This window comes from Urocitellus parryii, chromosome 5 (genome assembly GCF_045843805.1).
Source record: "Urocitellus parryii isolate mUroPar1 chromosome 5, mUroPar1.hap1, whole genome shotgun sequence".
Lineage (NCBI taxonomy): Eukaryota > Metazoa > Chordata > Mammalia > Rodentia > Sciuridae > Urocitellus > Urocitellus parryii.
Window position 1 is genome coordinate 158,573,189 of NC_135535.1, and position 21,333 is coordinate 158,594,521.

General features: G+C 56.7%; 1 pseudogene; it reads left to right on the forward strand.

Moving 5' to 3' along the window:
- The window catches only part of LOC113194664 (BAG family molecular chaperone regulator 5-like), a 42,314-nt pseudogene that overhangs the window by 19,867 nt on the left and 1,114 nt on the right, over positions 1 to 21,333 (forward strand).

Here is a 21,333-nt window from a genome sequence, read left to right on the forward strand (position 1 = left end):
ACAGGGTCTCACTGAGTTGCTTAGTGCCTCACCTTTGCTGAGGCTGGCTTTGAACTCGAAATCCTCCTGCCTCAGCCTCCAGAGCCTCTGGGATTATAGGCGTGTGCCACCGCTCCCGGCACGATCATTTCTTTTTGTATGACACCTGTCCCTCTGTCTTGGTCTCTTTTCTACTGCTTAAATAGGATGCTGCAAACTGGGTAATTTATAAAGAATAGGTGTTTATTTGGCTCACAGTTCTTCCTGTTTCATCATAACATGGCAGACGCCATCACAGGGTGAGACAGAGGGAGCACACCAATTCAATCTGTCCTCCTCCTCTTGGGAAACCTCCAGTCCCATCGTGAGGGCCCCGCTCTGATGACCTCATCTAATCCTGATAATCTCCCCAAGGCTCCGCCCCCCAGTACCACTGACATGTGAATTTAGGGAACGAGTTTCTAATACACGGACTTTTGAGTCTTGAGGACAGAGTCAAACCAGGACCCTTTTCAAGAACTCAAAGATCAGCTTCAGACATTGTGGTCATTATTGTGGGGTCCCCAGTCCGTCCTTGACACAGGCTCTGAAGACACAGAGCAGAGAAGGGATCACTGGGAAATGGTCCAGATTCTAATTTGGGCTTTAAAGGGAGGTTAGATTCCTGGTCTGAAGAGTGAAGATAAAACCACATTGTCTCTGCCTCCTCCTGGGGCCTCGTGAGGATCAAATAAGATCCTGACAAACAGCCGTGAGTGTGGAACTGTTCTGGAAACTACAGACCACCGCGGACTGGACTCCCCAGTGGCAGAGAGCTGGGATTAGGGCCAGGGGACTTGAGTCCCATGTACACGGGCTCTGCCAAGGGGCCTGGGTGACCATGGCTACTGGAGAAGCTGACCACGTCCTTGTGCCTCATCAGGATGAGCAGAGGAAGAAGGGGACCACGGGAGCCCTGGTCTTTAGGGGGTGCCTGAAGTTCTCGCTTAGGGACATCAGCAGGGCAAATTCCTGAGGCTGGAGGGGGGCAGAGGATGGGGTTGGGAGTCATTAACACAGGAGTCGGGGTAAAAGCACCACTATGGGTTGGGGACAACCTTCTTTCATGCTGGGGGACCTCTCAGGATGTGGCTAACAGGCTTCTTGTCTGTATCCAGCTGGTGAGGCCCAGGAAGTGACATCTGGCCAGGCTGACAACACCAGCAGGTTCTCAGAGGTCACATGGCTTTCTTTCCTCTTTGACTATGGACGGCCACACCGTCGAGCCCTTGACCCCAGCAGGACTGGACGGAGCCCCAAGTCCATCTCAACAGTCAGTCTTGGGGTTCTGCCACGTGAAGCCATGAAGGGCCCGAGAGGCCGCGGGCCAGGGGGGTCTCCACTCCCCTGGCTCCTCTGAACCCAGAATCCCAGAATCCATCAACCCTTTCACGATTTGCAGAAAGTCGTGGCCCTGGGATTCCCTTCTGGAAATAGGAATATTCCGTGGGACAGGGAAGAGGGCACCCTCGGCTTGGGACGTCCAGGCGGATGAGGCCAGGAGCAGCTAAGGATTCCCACCATGCCCGAGGGCAGAGATCGCCAGGCAGAAGTGTCGTCACCCTCTCTGAGCTCCCTCGGCCCCACAGAAAGTGCCAAACGGACACATCCCCACATCCCTCCTGGACCCGGCTTAGAGTACAGTGGCCCTTGGGGCTGGTTTTCACCCCGGGGGCATTTCTCTATGACTTCCTGACTGGAGAGTCCCCAGATACAGGACCGAGGATTCTTAGTGCTGTTTAGACTCCTTCCACTGTGAGAGGGAGACCTGCACCGGGGACCCCAGGGCTCAGACCTGATTAGTTTGGGGACAGGGAAGGCAGGACTGAGAAGTTCTTGTTTAGATTCAGGTGTTGGTGTCCAATTTTAATTAGATTCAGGGACTTGGTCCAGCGGATTCCCTAGGGTCTTATTTTGGTTTTCAAGAAAATCCTCTCCAAAATTGGTTCAGCTTGTGATTTCAGTGAAAATCTCCAGGTTCACGGCTTTTCCCGTTTTCCTTCACATCCCTTTAACACTCTGAATCCAGAAGATGATTTGTGGACAGAGATCATGGGCGGAGGCCAGTGCGGAAATCCCAGGGTCAGAGCACCCAGAGGGGCAAAGGACAGGGACTCGGCGGGGGAGAGAGAGGGGTGTAGTGCGGGAGGTGAAGGGGGGTGCTGATACATCACAGAATGAGGATAAAAGGTTGTGTTAATGTTTAAATATGAGGTGTCCCCCCACAAGGCAAGAAAGTCCAGAGGTGACATTTCACTAGGTTAGGAGAGCCTTCACCTGGGTGTTTCAGTCAGGTCTCTGCTGCTGTGACTAAGGATCTGACCAGAACAACTACAGAGGAGGAAAAGTTTATCTGAGGGCTCACGGTTTCAGAGGTCTTAGTTCACAGAAGGGGGGCTCCGTTTCTCGGGGCTGGAGGTGAGGCTGGACGTCACGGCGGAGTGTGTGACAGAGGGAAGCCGCTCACATCCTGGTGATCAAGAAGCAGAGGGAGACTCCAGCCCCAGATACAAGGCAGACACCCCATAGCCATGTCCCCATGAACCCGTTCCTCCAGCCACACCCCACCTGCCTCTAGTCACCACTCAGCTCCTCCGATCAGGGATTAATTCACCCACTGGGTTAAGACTCTAACAACCAGGTCATTACTCCTCTGAACCTTCTTGCATTGCCTCACACGTGAGCTTTTGGGGGACACCCCACCTCCAAACCAGAACACTAGGCAATGCATTAACCGGCTCGAGTGGATTAGCTGGGTGGTAACTATAGGCCCGTGGGGTATGGCGGGATGAGGCGGGTCACTGGGGGCATGCCTTTGGGACAGGCATTTTGTTTCTGCTGAGTGGAGTCTCTCTCTGCTTCCTGATTGTCGTGACCTGAGTGGCTTTCCTCCTCCGCACTGTTCTGCCACCATGTCCTGCCTCACCTCGGGCCCAGAGCAATTGGCGTCTTCTGTCTCTGGTTGGGGACCTCTGAAACTGTGAGCCCCAAATGAACATTCCCTCCTCTACAGTTGCTCTTGTCAGGTGTTTTGGACGAAGCAATGAAAAAGAGCTGACAAAAACCAGGTAGATGATTCAGTGAGCTCGGAGCGAGGGAGGGAGAAAGTGGAGGAGAGAAAGAGAAGAAACAGGATGAGAAAAGGGGAAAAGACCAAAGCACAGGGAAGAAAGGGAGGGAGGAGCAGCAGAGAGGAAGGGCGGGGAGGCGGGGTAAGGTAGGAAGAAGGTCAAGTGCGGCAGGAGCGGGGTGGGCACCCAGGTCTCAAGATCTGGGGTCCTTCCCCCCACCAAGCATCTGTGCCACAGACAAATAAAATACAGCTGGGCTTTTTTCTCTTCTTAATTGACATCTTTGAATCTGTCCCCGCTTGGCAAATCAGGCCACTTATTATTAGCGATGACAAGGATAAATATCACAGGCATTCATTTTACATCTGGGTCCCCTGATAATAGAAGTCAACACACCAGTCCCTCTCCCTACTGCTCCTCGCCCCCTCCCAGGGCTCCCTTGAAGGGAAACTGGGTGGCCGGGAGCTGCCCATGGCTTGCACCTTGGGAAAATGTCTGCAACCCCCCCACCCCCCATCACTTGTGAGCAGAAAGAAGGAACTGTCCACGATCTTTGGTGCTGAAAAGCCACCGGCTACCCCATGACTCCAGGGTGGAAGCTGGGTGGCTGCACTCCGTTTACAACCTGCACAGAGCTGAAGGGTAGCGTCTACTGTCCCCACGGCTGGAGTGGCAAGGTTGCATGTCCCTGCACGGAGCACAGTCACCTCTGGCATGGAGTACACAGGTCGTCCCTCTGGGTCTGGGGATTCCTGCCTGCAACATGAAGGGCTGGGTAGATGCTCTCCCAGGGTCCTCCAAGCTCCAGCCGTTTCCATGAATGAAAGTCTGTTGGTCGGTTCTCTGTGCTCATAGGAGCAAGTCATAACCCCATAACCAGGCCTTCCTCTCGGACCTGACTCCACTGCTCACATTGCTCTCCCTCCAGCTCTCGAGACTTGTCTCTAGCCCAGCTGTGCTCCTCCTCTCTGCTCCAGAGAGCATGCCCACTGCCCTTCTTCTTCTCTGACCCTCCCTCCCTAATCTCTGAAAGACTGACCACCTGGGACCTTCATTGAACAGCAGTGGCCTTACCCTAGGTATTTTTCCAGCTTCCTCACTGAAGTCTGGAGACCAGGCCCATGTCTTTATGATTCCCCTTAAAGTGCTCCCCGGTGTCAGGACCATGTTCTAAGTCACGATCAGGACTCACCAGATTTTCTGATGACCATGTGGATGGTGGTGGTTGGGGACAGGGTAAGAACTTGTGGTACTTTGACCCAACAAATGCTTTTATTAAAACCATAATTGCTCTTTCAAGATTGTGCATGAGGGTGCAGGCACCGCGGGGGGGGGGGTGTGTGCATGCTTTAATCCCAGCGGTTCAGGAGGCTGAAGAAGGAGGATCGTGAGTTCAAGGTCAGCCTCAGCAACTTAGCAAGGTGCTAAGCAACTCAGTGGCACTCTGCTCAACACGGGAAATAAGAAGGACTGGGGATGTGGCTCCGAGGTTAAGCTCCGCTGGGTTCAATTCCTGGTACCAAACAAACAAACAATCAGTAGAGTGAGAGGGGCACGAGGGAGGGAGTGCCATATTCTCAGAGTCCCCCAGTTACTCTTCTGCAAACTCAGGGATCAAGGGCCTTAGGGATGATCTAGATTCTATGCTAACTCCTTCATTGAAACAGGGGGAACTGGGGCTTCCCTACGGAGGGGAAAGCATCAGCCGAGCTCGGTCCTGGGCTGTTCCTCTGCCTGCAGCGCGGTTTGCATTTTAATAGACACGGTAGCGGGGCTGAAGCGCCTCAGTGACCCCTCTAATGGTGGGGAACTTTGGGCATGGTGGCAGGTGGCAAGGGAGCATTGGTGATACATCCCTACAGGCTGGTTCTTCCTGCCTGGTGGAGAGTGCCCGAGACCTCAGTCAGAGGACCTGTGCAGGAGTGGAGACGTCAGGGTTCTGCACTCCCCTAGGCTGACGGATTCAGCCCTGTCTCAGGGATTCATCTGCACCCAGGGGACGGATGGCTCGGAGGAGCTAATGAAGCCGTCTTCCCGCCGACATGCCAAGACAGTGACAGATGGCTCTTGGGGAGAAGGCAGGTGTTGGCACATGGCCCATTGGGCAGGATAGAGAACTGCCCGTCCCTCAATGTCACTGTGGGCCATAGTGACGGCTGGGCCCCTAGGGAGGGAGTGTGGAGGCTCTGGGGTACAGTGACAAGGGCCCCATGCAGAGCCAGTCCCCTTGGTGCAACAGGCAGATAGAATGTCAAAGTTAGAGGTGCTACCACCGCCGTCCAGTCCAGTTAGCTTATTGTCCGAGTGGAGACACACAGGCCCAGAGAGGGACAGGAATCCACCAAGACCCCGAAGTGAGCTGCAGTGGAGATTCCTAAAGGGCGCTGGGTGGTCCGGGGAGGCAGAAGAGAGACGGCAGGAGGCAGCCAGCTCCACTTCCTCACCTGACGGAGGAGGACGCAGCCCCACTCTTGCTTGCTCCTGGACATCTCAATGATCTGTCTGCGCCTCATCTTCCTTCTCACCTGCAACCGGAGCCTCTGCCCACTCCCCCAACCTCCGAGCCTCCCTCTGCTCCATGAGGCCCTCCAGCCCCTCCCATTCGTTTGTCTGATAACACATGGGTGGCAGGTGCCCAGATGCCATTTATAACAGCACTTGGCACCTGGCATTCTGAACTCACTGCCTGCACAGAGTTCCCCCGAGTGGTGCTCCACCCCCACGCCACGTCATCAATGCCCCTGCCCATTATTATCCAGGGGTCTCCCCCCAGACAACTGTCTCTTCTATGGCCCATTCCTGACCTTGTTGAGTGTCACCCAGCTAGATGCCAGAGGCCAGCCTTCCTGGTGTGTGCAGAACCCGTCAGGCCCGAGGGGAGGGGCGATCCCAGGAGAAAAGGGCAGGTGAGTCCCTGGCTCCTTGCTGAACTCAGCAGCTTTACCAGCTCTGGTCACTGAGACGTTCACTTCCTACTGGTCCAGGTGGCCACTCCGGCCTGAAGTGGGCCCTGGGATTTGAGAGGGTAGGACAGAGCAGGCCCCAGAGGTGGCTGCTCCTTTCACCTCTGTGTGGGGATCCTGACCATTCAGGGCACTCTGTGTCGTTAGCCCACCTGACAGGTGCCACCAGAGCCCTGGGAAGTGAGCTGGGCATCTTGGGCTCCATTTCCCGGATGAGGACACCGAGGTCCAAAGAGGGAATAAGTGGGTGAGTGGCATTCAGTCACTTATTTGTGTCCGTAGATATTTGTTGAGGCAGTGTGCTAGGGGCTGGGGTTGTAAGGCGAGCAAGTCAGACGTGGCCCCTGCCTCGGAGGACCTCTCAGAGGGCTCTGGTCTCTGAAGGGATATGCGCTGGCAGGAGAGCGGCTTTGAGAGTCCACCCTCAAAGCTCAGGGCCCAGGTCTGTACCTCGGGCTCTTCTCTTCCCCTGGGGCTCTCCTCTACCCAGGTCACTGCGTCCTTGAGGTCACCCGTATCCATTACTCCCTCTGGAGTGTCTGCCAACCCCCACACAGTGCCCCATCTTCAGCTTCCCCCTGCAGGTGCTTCTTCAACTGCCCACATTCACCTTCCTGTTACTTCCCGTTCCCAGGACATGAGAAGGAAGAGCGTGACCCACACCCACTTTTGGATGAGGGCCTGGCCAGCAAAGCTATGCCCCATTTCCTGCTGCCTCGTGCACAGGCATGGAGATGTCCGGTTGAGCTAGGGTGCAGAGGGCCTAGGGTTTGGGGGAATGGAGTGGCCCTAGTTTGGAAGCCACCACAGCTTCCTGCCTCCCACCCCCACCTCATCCTCTGTCTCTTCACCAAGGCCAGATTTGTCTTGCAAAGTGGTGTCATTACAAAAGCATCAGCCTCCTCTGGACGCCTGTGCTCACTCCCGCCAGCCCATCCGGGCTCAATTACAGCCGTGGCTGTCTGGGGTAATTAAGTGACATTAGGACGCATCCCCTGCTGTAATGCAGTGTTTAAAGCCCCGGGTTCCTGCGTCCCAGGATCTGTCACGGCTGCACCGAGGCCACGTCTGCCTAATGCACCCGCACTGTGATTGCCGCTAATTATTCCACAGACAGGTCTCATTAGTGGTGGGTTTGGTCTGGAAGGCGGGCAGCCGACTGCCTTCCCTGCCGCCCCAGCTCACCTGCTCTCACCTGGCCTCCCTCCTCCCTCAGGGCTCAGCTTGCCTTGCTCTCTTGTTGAAGTGCGATAACAAGAGGGCAAGGGCGGTCCCCAAAGAGGGTTCATCAGGTGGGTCAAAGTCACAGGCTGAGTTATCCAGTCTTCTGGAATTTACCGAGTGCTTTATTCAACTAGTAGGAAGTTAAGGCTTACCGACTTGCCCAAGGTCGACAACCCATGTGACACGCCATGTGGCACCTTTCCTAACCAATCAGGCTTGGAGAGGTGGGGGCCAGCTGGAATTATGCACAGCCAGGACCCTTCTGGATCGGGAGGGAGGAGCACCCAGGAGCACCCAGGAGCAGGGCTGCCTGAGCATTCTCCAGAGGCCCCCGCTTCGGTCTCTGGGCCCTCACGAGTGTTACCCAGAGTGCTCTTCTCCTGTCCTCCGCCTCCCACCTTGCTCCTGGCTGAGCGGGTCTCCCTTCAGGTCTCACTTCCTCCAGCAAGTCTCCCGAGTCTGAGCTTGTGCTCTGGGACGTGCTCCCAAGATACTCTGGACTCCCCACCTCTGCAGTTGTCACCCCAAGTTGTCCATGTCGAACACCCCGTGTGACTGTGTCTTTGAGGCACGAGCACCAGGCTTTCCTCTTCGTGGGCTCTCCCCAGGGGCCAGCACAACACTGAGCTCCAGTGGCCTCTGGTAAGAACCAGTAGAATGAAGATCTGGTGATTGGCGGAGGCTTGACCAGGGCCTTGGCTGCTGTGGCAAAAACTGGCAGCGGCCACCCATATCCGCAAGTTTCTCTACGCCTGCCAGCGTCCCTTAGTCTTAAGTTGGTCATATGACTCATTCCAGCCAATAGAATTCAAGCAGCAGGTCGATGTGTTACTTCTGGAATAAGGTGAATGACTGCTTTCCCACCACCCTCTTTCCCTGATGTGGCCGAGGTGATGCCAGAGGAATCTCGAAGCTGCAAGAGGGCGGAGCCAAAGCTGAAAGGAACCTGGATCCTTGAGTCACTGCATGGAGGAGAGACATCCCCCAAAGCTGCCCAACACGGATCAGATTTCCCGCAAGGGAGACATGAACCTTGCCTTGCCAAGCCACTGAGATGTCGGGGCTGTGCATCAGAGCTGCTGGGGGCAATTTCTCTGACTGATATAATGGGGTTGAACTTGACGGGATGCTCATGGGGAATAGCTGTATTTTTTTCTCCATGCCTTTAAACTTGCTTCTACCTAGTCTCCTTTCCCTGTCTCTTGCATCATCTTGGATAGAGTCCCTAGTTTGGGGCCACTGTTGGTTATAAAGAGAATCTTGTTTTAGCAATCAGGACTCACTTTCCATCAAAGCCAGTTCAGTTTCAATCTAAGCTTCAATCTCACACCCAATTCTGAACCTCTGTCTTCTCCTCAGTGCAGGACTGACCCCTAAATGAAGCATGAGTGGTTTTATTTTTCCATCTATTTTCTTGCCCTCCTGCTTCTGGATCCTCTAGGGCCAGGGCAAGGGAGATGAAAGAACAGGGTCTGGCATTCTTGTTCCTGTTGCTGATGTCCTTTGTGCCAGGTTCCCAGGGGCCAGTGTTTGGGGCAAAACATTTTGTGGGTCCTTCGGAGGTACTGGGTGGTCCGTGATGTAGCACCAGGACATCCCTGATGTGGCTGATGTAGAACGCAGCTCAGAGAGACCTCCTGCTTGACTGGCCTTCTCTCTTTCTCCCACCAGCGGTATGTCCCAGCTGGTCGCATCTTTTGGCAACAGCTACCAGGTGTGCAGCCTGCTCACCAGCAGGGGCGCTCTGCAAGGTGGGCGCCTGACCGACCGGGAGGTAACAGGTCTAATCTGATCGTAAGTGTCTGTCCCTTTTTAGGGGCCTCGCAGAGGGAAGAAAGAAGCTGGGAAATAAATAGGGCTCACAATTCTATGGCCATAGGTTCCCAACACCCAAGTGGAAGGGACCATTTTGTCACAGGACTGGATTCTTGTAGCATTTACTAACTTGGAGCTTGGCTAAGTGGAGAGGTTGGGGAGAGAAAGAGTAAGGCAATGGGCTGTGGCTTTTGTAGATCAGGGGCTCTTTGGGGCATGTCATGCAAGTCCTCTAGGGAAGAAGAATGCTCGTGTCCACGCAGGGAGAGCATCGTCCATGAAATGTTAGGGCACACCGAATCCCTGTGTCTCCCCGAGCGTTCGTGAAATCCCAGTTAATTACTTCAACGTATCATTCCCCCTGAAGTCTGAATTCTCCAGCCTGGACCTGCTTGGGGACCAGCTCCCACCCCTGCCTCCTGCTCAGGTTCCTGTGGCAGATCCCAGCTGGAGAGCTTGCTCTAGCACAAGGCGACAGTCCCTCGGGGCCTTTGCCTCTGCGGCACTCCTGCCGGGAAGGCCCCTTTGCTCTGGGTCCTTCCAGGTCTCACTGTGGGCAGAGCCCAACCTGCTCTCTCTTCTTGGAAAGTCACCCATGGTAGGTGGGACTTTAAAGATGTCTCCCCTAAAGTCCTGTCCAAGGTTACTCCGTTGGACGTGAATCCAAGTATGCTGTGGAGCGACTTTGCCAATGGATTTAACGTCCCTAATCAGCCTACCTTGGAATCGGGACGTCACCCTGGATGACCTGGTAGGCCCAGTGTAGTCACAGGAGCCGTCATCACAGAGGAGGAAGGCGGAAGAGTCGGTCAGAGACGCAGGGTGAGGGAAGGCAGCAGCGAGGTGGGCAGACGGAGGGTCAGGGAGACTTGGAGCACAGGAGGACTTGGCCCTGCGTTGCTGCTTTTGAAGTTGGAGGAAGGAGACCTTGAACTGAAGGCTGCAGATGGCCTGCAGACACGGAGAGGGGCCAGCAGGTAAACCTAAAGGGACCTAAATCGTATTCCCTCCACTGATCCTGCCATGGCATGGGAATGAACTCTGTCCCCAACATGAATGAGCCTGGAAGCAGATTCAGCCCCAAAGCTCGAGGGAGGAACGCAGCAGCCCTGAGAACTCCTTGATTCTGATTGGTGAATCCCAGAGCAGAGACCCAGCAGAGACCCAGCTGAGCCGGGCTGGGCTGGACTTCGGACCTCCAGGATCCGGAGGTAATAAAGGGGTGTGGTGTACCCAGAGAAATCTGGGATAATCTGCACAATGACAACAGAAAACAAAAGCGTCCTTTCTGGTGGATTAAAGAGGGTCATAAAGTCTCTGAGGTCTTCAGGGGTGGGTATGTTTCCCCTCTGTGAATCCTGCTGGTCCGTGACCTCTGTGACCGAGCAGCAGGGGTTCCAGGCCCATCCTTTAAAGTATGGGCCGCTCCCACCTTGGCCTCTTGTACCAGCAGCTGCCACGCCAGGAAGCCTGAGCTAGCCGCGTGGGAGGCCATATGGAGAGAGAGAGGCGCCTGTCTGTTCCAGTGCCCAGCCTTTGTGCTGAGTCAGTGAAGGCCACAGTCATCATAGAGCAGAGGAGCCCTCCCCACGTCCCTCGTCCAAGTCACCGACCCACAGTAGAGTAAGATGGAGCAACAACAACTTTATGGTTCTTAGGTCATAAAAGAGTTGCAAAAAGAAATGACTGAACCCCTCCATATGTGTTCTCCCTCCAGGGAACCCTCTCCTTTCAAGCCGGGGCCACTCACTCATGTGCTGCACACACCCGAGTCCGGCAGCGGAGGGAACAGTCTGGCGTGACGTGCCAGTGCTGGCTGGCCTATGTCCCCTGCCCCAAGGACCTGGCTTAGCAGGTGGCAGTGTGCACCTGGAAATGCTGCAGGCTAACTTGGCGACCCCAAGGTGGCATCTGCAAGCTCCCGTCTGCTACCTGGTGACGGCCCTTTGTGTTTGTGCCCATGGCTCAGGGCGCGCTGAATGTCCCCAGGCTCCTGGTGCTGCCAAAGGGAAGCTGTCCCTGGTGTGACCCAGAGAAAGGTCACTTATGGCTCTGGGCATACCAAGGACGGCTCTACCTGCCTCCTTATAAGTGAGGGGTGGGACGCCGTCCCCTCTCTTCTCCTCTGGTGCCACCCCCCCACCTTCCCATCAGCCACACCCCATGCCGCAAGGTGGCCGGTCCCAGGTCTCTCCCAGGAAGCAGCGCGGCTCTTTACTGAACTAAGAAATAGATTAAACCAACCCAATGACAAGCCCCCGTCTTCGTGACCATTGGTGCTTTCCTCTTAAGGGGACTGAGGGCAAAGACCATGCCTTAGATGTCCCTGGGTCCCCACTAGCGAAGGTTGAGGGATGAAGGTCAGTCAGCATCTCTGAAAAGAAACCGTGGGTCCAGACACCAGAGCCCAGAGGCGCTTACCGCCTCCCTGAGTCTCTGTGCCTCTGTCAGCAGGGACCTTGGGTTCACACAGGGTCTTGGAGTTGGGGAAGGGACCTGAAATCGTATCCCCTCCACTTTCCCGTCACCCACTCAGCATCTCTGAGCAGCTTCTGGGAAATCCAAGATCCACAAAGTATAGTCTGGACTCCAGGGATTCATTCATTTTCAGAATTTTATGATGGAAGAACTGAGGCTCAGAGAGGGTCTGTGGCTTGTCCAGGATCACACAGCTAATATTGGGATTAGATAGAACCCCATGGTCTGGCTCCTGGCACTTCCTTCTACGTCCCGCTTCGCCAGGCAGAATCACAGAGCCCAAATGTAGAAAGGGCCGGATGATGCTTCTGGAAGTGGGAATCCTTTCTGGAGGCACTGACAAGTAGAACGGCACCCGCTGGCGCTCTCCTGCGAGGGCTCCTCCCTCCTGCCACGCAGCCCAGCCCGTCTCAGAGTGAGCCTGATAAGGGTTTGACGGTGAGTGCTCTTGGAATGTTCTAGCATCACGGAGCCCAGACACACCTTCCTGTAATATCACACTTGCCTGCCGTGCTCAGTCCCCACCCTCCCTGCAGTGGGGAAGGCTGGTTCTCCCTGACCAGGCGGCTCCCATTTCCCTGGCTTCATCCCCAGCCTGGTGGCAGGGAGGGGGGGGTGGGAGCCCGCTCGGGCCAGGGCCAGGCTGCAGGAAGGAGGCGAGTCTTGTCGCGGTGGCTGGTAGGTGTCCCTCCTCTCTGGGGCAGAGGTCCTAATCCTGCCCTCTCGTCACACACTGAGGGTGGCATGATGGCGGTGGGTGGCGTCATGGCAGAGGGGGTGCGCCCCCTAAGGAGCAGGGCAGGCGCTTCCCCAGGCACCGCCGCTGGCCCTCCTTCTATGCCGGTCACCAGGAGCGCTGCAGGATTCCGGAGGGGGTGGCGCCTGCGAGGGACCGTGAACACCTCAGCACCCTCCCTCCTCTTCCCTGGACAGAGGGGGAGGCCCTTCTCCAGGGCAGCCTCTCCCCACCGTCGGCAAGAGCCCGTCACTCGCCCCCCTTGTGCTGGCCTGGACCCAGAGGACCCTACGACTGGATGGGGACCAAAGTCCCTGAATTTCATGGCGCCCCTCCCTCCCCAGGCTCCGCAGCAGAGGCCCCATCTTGCGTGAGAGCTTTGTGTTTAGAAGAGGCAGCTGGCTCCTCAGGACGAGGGCCCTGTGAGGGGACCCTCGGCAGGACCCAGTTCTTGGGTCAGGTGGACTCACTTCTCCAGGGAGTTGCCACCAGGACGAGCGAGCTTTGGAGGGTAACAGAGAATGTCCCCTCCACACCAAGCCTCACTCGGCCACCTTGCCACCAGCCTCTCCTGGCCTCAGCCACACTGCGCTCCTGCGGGGCCCAGGACCCTCTGTCCTCTGGGACCTCCCTCCTGCCTGTTTGTTTAGGGAACACCTCTGGGGAGCAGAGATCCCTGGCTGGAAGGAGGGACTGAGGGGCTGTGGGTTCCCAGGGCGGAGGCAGCACGGTTCCCCGCGGCCCCAGCAGCCCCCGCTCTAACCACGTTCTTCTTTCCTGGGGCTGAACTGGTCCTGCTTGTTCTCGTGGTGCTGGAGGTTGAACCAGGGGGTGCTCTACACTGAGCTACACGCCCAGCCCTCTTCATTTTTTATTTTGAGACAGCGTCTCACTAAGTTGCCCAGGCAGGCCTAGATCTTGCGATCCTCCTGCCTCAGCCTCCTGAGTCGCTGGGGTTCTAGGTGTGGCCACCACGCCCTGAGAGCCTAGTCCTGTTGTAACAGGCACCGAGTAAGGAACAGGGGACCAGACACAGGCCCCCCCCCCCCAGGCCAGCTATGACCCAGAAGTGTAGACCGGGTTCCAACCCTTCTTCCAGAGAAGCAGCTCTCCATAATCCAGCCCAAGCTTAGCTCTTGCCCTGACCAAGCCCAGCTCCCCTATTTTCACTCATCTTCTCTGGACTCCCCCTTCCATGTCAAAACCCACCCCTTTCTGTCTGAGGCAAGGGAACCTAACTCAACTTAAAGAGAAGTGATGGCATCCGTGCAGCCAGGGGGTCAAAATGTCCTTCTGCGCACAAAGGGCTGGCCACGAGCCGGTAGCCACCCAGCTCCTGCGGCCTCCCACGGGGCTCACCCTGCCTCTGAGGGAGTCGGAGCACAGGTGTGGAAAGCCCTTTCACATTCACATGCACAGCACCCGCCCTGGCCTCCTCCTCCAGCCAGGGTGTCATGGGCCAGAAAGGTCGGAGCAGAGGGTGCGTGAGTTGCCCTCTCAGCCTCCACCCGGCTGAAGGAGACAGAGCCTTCAGGGTTAGGGTCAGGGTTAGGGTTAGGGTTAGGGTTAGGCAGCTCCACAGCAAGTTAGGGACCCACTGGAGCGGAGCCTTAGGAACAACCACAGAGCCCCAGAGAGACCCAAAGGAGGGAGACACAAGGAGAGGAGGACAGACGGGTGGGGCAGAGACAGGTGAGGGGGAGGCACCAGAGAAGAAGCTGGATGGGCCAGAAGAGGCAGGGCTGTGGCCATGACCACAGGAGTTCAGCTGTGGGACCCCGTGTTACACTGTGGCCTTGGGCAGGTGACTGGGCTTCTCTGGTTCTCAGACCTCTCCCGGCCTGGAAGAGGATGCCCTGCTCCTACCTGGCGGCCAGGGATGGTGAGAGACAAGGAGCACCCCAGGTGGTGCAGGCCTCCATGGCAGGGCCATTTCCAGGGCACCAGGGAAGCCGAAGAGAGGTGGGGAAGGCGGAAGGTGGAGGAGCTTGCTAATGCCCGACTCTGCCTTCCTTTGAAAGGGGCAGCCATTATGCTGTTTGCCACCTGCTGCCTCGATTCACATTTATGGTCAGGGTGTGTGTGTGTGTGTGTGTGTGTGTGTGTGTACGTGTGTGTGTGTGTGTGTGTGTACGTGTGCCAAAGCAGCCGCTAGAGAAAACAGCTGCAGACAAAGGTGGCTGCCTTGAGCCAGCTGCACCTTGGGCCCTGGGAGGTGGCGCACAGTAGGTCCACACCGCGCCTTGCTGAGATCAAATCAGTGCTTGCTGGCGTCGGTGACAGTGAGCCTCCTGGACTTTGGGAGGAGGCCTGTAAAGCCAGGGAACTTGCTAGCCGGGAAGTGATACTGGGATAAGGGTTTTCTGGTCCCCTGAGTCCCCTGGGGTCAGTCTTTTCATGGAATCTGATGGATTGAACTCTGTTTAACTGATGAGGGGACAGAGACTCCCCCAGGGGGTTGGGGAAGAGCTGGGACCAGGACAGAGCCCTCGTGGCTCCAATGCCTGTAAGACCCCCTGCTTCCCCTGACGCCTGCCCCGGGCACAGGGACGCCTCCAGTGTCCACTGATGCTGCGGATGGTCGTTGGTATCTTGGGTGAGGGTGGCTGTGGGCCGTCGGCGTCGCCAGGGAAACCACCCCTCCTCACACCTGCTCTGCAGTTCCCTGCTTCCCCAGCACTGGGCCCCTGCTGAGCTGGGCCACTCTGAGCCAGCCCCTGCCCTCTCTGGGCCTTTGTCTTTTCACCTGCAAGCGAGCAGGGTGCCAAAGACAATGACAGATGGAGACAGCTGGCGCCTTGTAAGCACTCCAGAAGTGTTGCTTTATAAAAGCTCCAGGCTCTTCCCTGGCGCAGGGTGAGACCCGGGGCAGCAACTCATCCACCACACGGCTCCCAAGGCTCTGAGCCACCTGGGAAAGAGCTCCTATCCTCTGTGCTCAGCCGAGCATACCTGCCGCTTCTGCCTCCTGAACTGCACATCTGCAGGCCTCCCGGAGCCCGAGGGGCATCCTGTCCACCTTCCAATTCATAGTGAGCCCCACCTCCATTGGCAAAGACGGGATACGGATCCTACAGAGAAAGGCCCCCTCCGCGTCTCACCCAGGGAATATCTGTCTTCCTTTGCTTCGAGGTCCGGATCCTGCCCTCAGGACTCAGTTTCCCCATCTGCAAAACATTGCGGGTTTAACCCTTCCAACCCTCCCTTCCACGTGTCCCTGGGCTCTTCTGGAACCCCACGGAGCTCAAGGCTGTGCACGCACAGGTGTGCAGCCCACATTCCCTGGCCCTTCCCTTCCACTGGGGCTGGGCTGAGTTGATCTCACTCTCTACCAGGTGCGACCCACCCCCACTGCCCGCACAAAGGGTGGGGCCAGGAGGCCAGGGTTTGAGCTGACCACCGCCCACGCAGGCTGGCTTGGCTTCTGGACTCTGAGCCTCACTTCCTCATCTGTAAAAGGAGTAGAGCGACGTGGGTTCTGCCAGGGAATGGGTAAAGCTCATGGGAGAAGAGAATCATTGTGGAGAAACAGCAGATTATTAACAGGTCACTGCGGGAGGTGAGGGCCAGACCTGCCTCACCTGGATTCGGCAGCTGGTCGCCACTCTGCAAGCTCTACGTGTAATATGGGGAATAATCACGAGTGATCTGGAGGTTGGTGGGGTGGGCAAGCAAGGTGCTCAGTGTGTGGGGACTAGGGCTAGTTAGTCTGCAGGAACTACCCTATGCTTCCCTGTGCCAGCCCCAGGCCTCAGTCCCCAAAGTCCCCTTCACCCCCCACCTCCTCTACGGGCCTGGCCAACCCTCCCAGCCTGCTTGCCCACAGGCAAGACATTATTCCTAGGGTAAGCATTTATGGAGTGCCTGCTGGGTACAAGGCCCTGCAGGTGCAGCAGGCAGGGAGGCCCCTTAGGAGCCCCCACTGTCAATTGATTAATAACGACATATTGGCCAGGGAGGCCCCGCCCTCTTGGATTGGCCCATCCAGCTCAGACCTCTCTGGGTCTCAGACCTCTCCTGGGCCTGGAAGAGTATGTCCCTGCTCCTACCCGGCTGGCCAGGGATGGCGAGAGACAAGATGGCCCCATGGCAGGGCCATGGAGCAGCATGTGGGTCAGTGGGCTGCAGGACTAGGGATGCCTCCCTGAAGGACTAAACCACCGCCCTCAGGCCCACACTCTCAGAGAACCTGGGGGTCCCAGGAGGCCAGAGGCCGCCCTCCCCAGGGTGTGTGCCTGGGCTCTGGAGCCCTGGGGTCCACGGCCAGAGAGAGGGGGATGAGCGGGGGTCTTCAGGCCTGCTGTGCCTGTGGCACCTGGCTGACTGGAGTGGCCCACACTGATGGCCGAGTGGGTGCTCGGTGATGGGGAGTTGGACACACTGCTCAGCACAGAGGGGGCAAATCAAGTCCCAGAGGGACTTACCCCACGTCACCCATGGAGTTTGAGTCACCTGGCTCCCAGCCTAGGGCTCTTCCTACAGCTGTCCCAGCGGGCATCCCCAACCTCTGGGTCTGCAGCCTCCAGCCCCTGCTAGCCTCTGAAATGACCCCCATCTAGCCTCTGAAAGTGTCCATCAAATACAGGTCCATCCCAGAGCACCCCAGACCCAGTGGACACACCCCCTTTGGAGTCCCCCACTGTCAATTGATGAATAATGACATATTTGAGATGATGGCATAAATTAATTTCTGAATTGCACCATTAGTGAGTAATTAATTTCTTTGCTCTGGGAAATGAAGATATCCCTGATGAGCACGTTATCTTCATCTATAAAAGAGGAGAAGCGCTGAACAGGCAACTCCATTAATGCAAACATTGATCATCCCCCCACTTCTCCCTCTTTTGTGTGAGGATATTTCCTCCTTCCCAGTCCCCCATTTTTTTTCCCAGGGAGGGCAGCATCTATCTTTCAAGGACAGGAGGGGGCCCTTGTCAAGGAGGAAGCTGCTCTCAATACCTTCAGTGGTAATCAGAAGATCGTGTGTGCTTACCACAGCCAGATAATGTCCTTATTGGATGCTGTTAGGGATGCGGTTGCTGTGGAAACCCAGGATCTCAACCTGCTGGGTTTGGATGCCAAACCTGGGACACACGTTCTTCTGCAAGTAGCTGGAGTGATGGGAGGAGAGGGCCAAGCTCAGAGGTCATGATGCGGACTCCCCTCCCACCCTTCTGTGGGATGGTGGCCGCTTCCCTTAGAAAGTCCTCCAGGATTAGCGCTCCTCCCTGTTTCGCCCATCCCCCCCATGGCTGGTCCACTTCACAGCTGGCCTGACGCTAGCCCCCTTACCAACCTTGTCTCCTGTCTAACTTGCCTATGCATGTGACTTGGGCAGTCACTTAGCCTTTCTGTGTCCTGTTTCCTCATCTCCAATAGGAGGATCATAGTCCTTTTTTAGGCAGATTATGAGAATTTAACGAGATTATCAATGGGAAGTGCTTGGCAAGGTGTCCGGCCTGGGCGAGAGCTTGTCAATGAGAGAGGGGAGAGGGGAGCACTTGGCACGTTGGGGAATGGCTGCAAGGGCTGTGGTCTGCTCTGATTTGGATCTGTGGCCTGCCAGCTCTGTCCCGGGGCACATCACAATGCCTCTGATCCTTGGTCTATATTTTACATGGGGAGGATACTGTAGCGTGGCTATTCCTCCCAGCTTGCCTGCGGACAGCCCTGCTCAGGCCTGTATTCCCAGCCTGCTTACCAACCACTCAGTAGACACTTGTTGGATGCTTGTTACCCCCAAGAGGGCCCGGGTGCTGGGTTCAGAAAAGGTCCCGAGCTCTCTGTCTCTGGCTGCGAGGTTGCTGCACCCGCCGGCTGGGGCGGGCTTGGAGGGCCTCATTAGCTCAGATTCCAAGTCCCCAGGGCAACCTCATGCAGGCCTCTGCTCTGAGGTCAGAGACCAAGGGGCAAAAGGAGACACGGAGGCTGCCTGCCCCCTGCCTAGCTCCCAACACCACTGCCGGTGGGACTCTGGGGCCCCTCTGACCTGGCTCAACCCCAATTAGTGCCCCGGGAGAGAGCCTGGCTGTGGCCTCCAGGCCCCGGCTTCCTGGGGCCTCTGCCCAGCCCGTCCTATTCACAGTCCGGCATCAGGCCTGACCCAGAGGGCCTGGCTGGGCTGAGTCCCTGCTCTCCCCCCAGCTCATTAGTGCTTTGTGGAGCCCAGATGTTCAGATGTGTGCCGGCCCCATGACAGTCCATCACATGGCTGCTTATGAATGGGCCCCTCTTGGGGCTTCCAAGAAGCCTTTGATGATCAGAGGGCCACATGCCTGTATCTGGGACCTCGGGCTCCCCATCTATAAAATGGGTAAAATAATCCCTACTCAGCTTGTTGTCGGATCAAACTCAGCGTCTGAGAAAGGGCCTCATGAACTCTAGAGTGGCGTGTACCCTGCCAGAAACGGGTCCCACGGAGTGAAGCCGCGAAGCCGCGTCTGAAACTGGGCTGGTTTCCTTTTCGTCCCTTGGCTTCGGTCAAGTTTCCATGGAAACAGCAGAAGTACCCATTCACACGGGTGGGCAGGGTCCACGCTCAGGGCTGAGCAAGCTTCAGAGGTTGTCCTGGTTCTGCTCCTGGCCTGCAGGGGGACTTTGGCCTGGGAGCCTTGGTTTCCCCGGCTGTTGCAAGTCCTGCCGGCCCCGCTCTGCCTCTCTCGCGGCTTCCTGTGAGGGCTGGGGAGGACGAGCTTGCTCCTTGCTTGGCAGATACAAGCGAGGGGTACAGAGAGGTCCTCCTGGCCTGGAAATCCAGCAAGCTTTGCTCTCCCCTGGCTCCAAGGGCCCTGGCCACTTTCCCCCACCTTTCTGTGCCTCAGTTTCCTCTTGGGGCAAATGGCATTATGATATCTATCCTATAGGCCACGAGGATTAGCAGCATCTGGCTCAGAGTCAGGGCTGGGCCAGTGGTTGCTATGGCTGTTAGTCTGTTTTTCACAGTGACAGGATTAAAATATTATCCAAATGAAGGATATTGTTTGTATTTCTCCTATAGTAGCTGTGCTTTGGGGCCAACTTGGGTTTGGAGCCCTGGTCAGAAGCACAGAACTCCTGGGTCCTCACTAGACCTGACCTTTGTTACCTGGCCCTTAAGTAACATCCCGATTTCCTGCCTCCTTGGCCCCAGCTGAAGGGAAAGGTGCTGAAGGTCAAAGTCGTGAGTCCAGGGAGAGAAGCAGGTGGAGGACATTGCAGCTGGCCCTTCCCCGCCCCACGAATAATCTTCCCTGGGGAACTGGAAAGTAGACAATGAGCCAGGGGCCACCTACCCACAGTCACTGACTATTTTATTGTCATTGGCACTCTGAAGGGGGTGGTTCCCCAGGGGTCCTGGGGTCCTGGGAATTCCCCCAGGGGACATATTCAACTTTGAGCTCTGGAGGTTTTCAGCCCCTCTCAAGCCCCCTACCCCTGGGGCCCAGGTGGATGGGGGAGTGGTGACCTGTGGTTTCAGAGGTGTGAGTGCAGAGACTGGAAGTAACCCAGGCAGTCACAAGGGGATTAAGGCTTGGCGGGGGCTCCTGAGGGCACGGCACTGAAGCCGGATGGGTGGGGACTGGTCAAGAGGGGTCACAGAATCAGAGAATCTCAGCGTCTGCTCCCTGGCTGAGTCACCCTCGCGGCAGCGCAGAGTCCTGGAGCTGGGAAGCTGGCACCAGGCTAGCAGGACCAGGCCCAGGAGGAAGCATGGCCCAGACGCCCAGAGCAGCGTGGCATAGAGGCCTGCTGAGGCTGCGGGTTGCGGGGAGCCCAGGATCCTGGGGTCGGCCTCCCAGTGCTGCTTAGGAAGGTCTGCGCTGACCGATGAGCGTGGTGGGGTGCACTGGTGCGGTCAAGGTCTCCCCCTGCGCTGGGCTCCCTGCAGGTGGCTTATGGTCCAGTTCAAGGGGAAGGCAGGGCCGAGACACCAGGAGCTGCTGCTGTGGCCAGTAGCTGCCGCTGCCCACCCGTCCCCCCGTGGCCAGGGTCATACCCAGCCTGGAGGAGCGAGTGCTATGCGGCTGGGAGCCCAACTCTGCGCCGCCACTTGGGTGAAGGGCCACTTCACCGCCCTTCTGGGGAGGACAAGATCCGCTGTCACCGAGACCTACCAGGGAGAGCGCAGCAGTCAGGACCGAGGCCTGCATGGGCCTCCGACACCCTCCAGGGACTGGTTTCTGGTGGCTGTCCACCTTGATTGAGAGAGTGAGCCTTTTGCTAGAAATCCGGGACTTGGAATAGGCACTAAGCCATTCCGGACTCCAAATGGGAGACGAGTGACGAGAGTATTCAGTTGTCACCTTTCTGCGGCATGTACTTGGGGTGGAGGTGGCACATTGTAGGGGCCAAGAGGTGCTAGTCCTCTATAGCCCCAGACGTCCCCTTAGCATGTGTCCTTTCCCGGGGACTCCTGCAGGGAAAGCCTTTGAGATGCTGAAGGGTGGGCAGAAGGGACGTGAGGAACGTAGGAACGGGGCTCACGGTGGCCCTGTTCCTTCTGCCTAGTGACTTTTCTGGAAAGTCTTTGTGCAGATTGGAGGGGTGGGGTCCTGCGAGGTTTGGAAGGTGAGCTACTGGTTTACATTCCACTGAGGTGTCCTGCTGGTTCCCAGAGAATAACTCATGATGTTAAGATCTAAAGAATTCTCGCCATTTCTAGGCCAATAGAGACACCTTATGAAGGATATGTCTTAGGATGGCGTATGCTGCCCTCTTTTTTAGTTTTATTCTTTTTGATTATAGATGGACACAACATCTCTATTTTATTTATTTTTATGTGCTGCTGAGGATCGAACCCAGGGCCTCAGGTGTGATAGGCGAGTGCTCCACCACTGAGCCCCAGCCCCAACCCCTGCGGCTCTCCTTTATAGTGGAAGAAATTTGGAATTCACAGCCCAGAGCCCCAGCTCCGACTGGACTCTGAGTAACGGCTGTTTGTGTAATCACTGCCATGTCCAGGTAGGACAGAGACTCGATAAGTCACCTCCTTTCTGTACTCGAGTGTCTCTTGGATCACAATGACAACAAGCCCCTTTTTTTTTTTTTT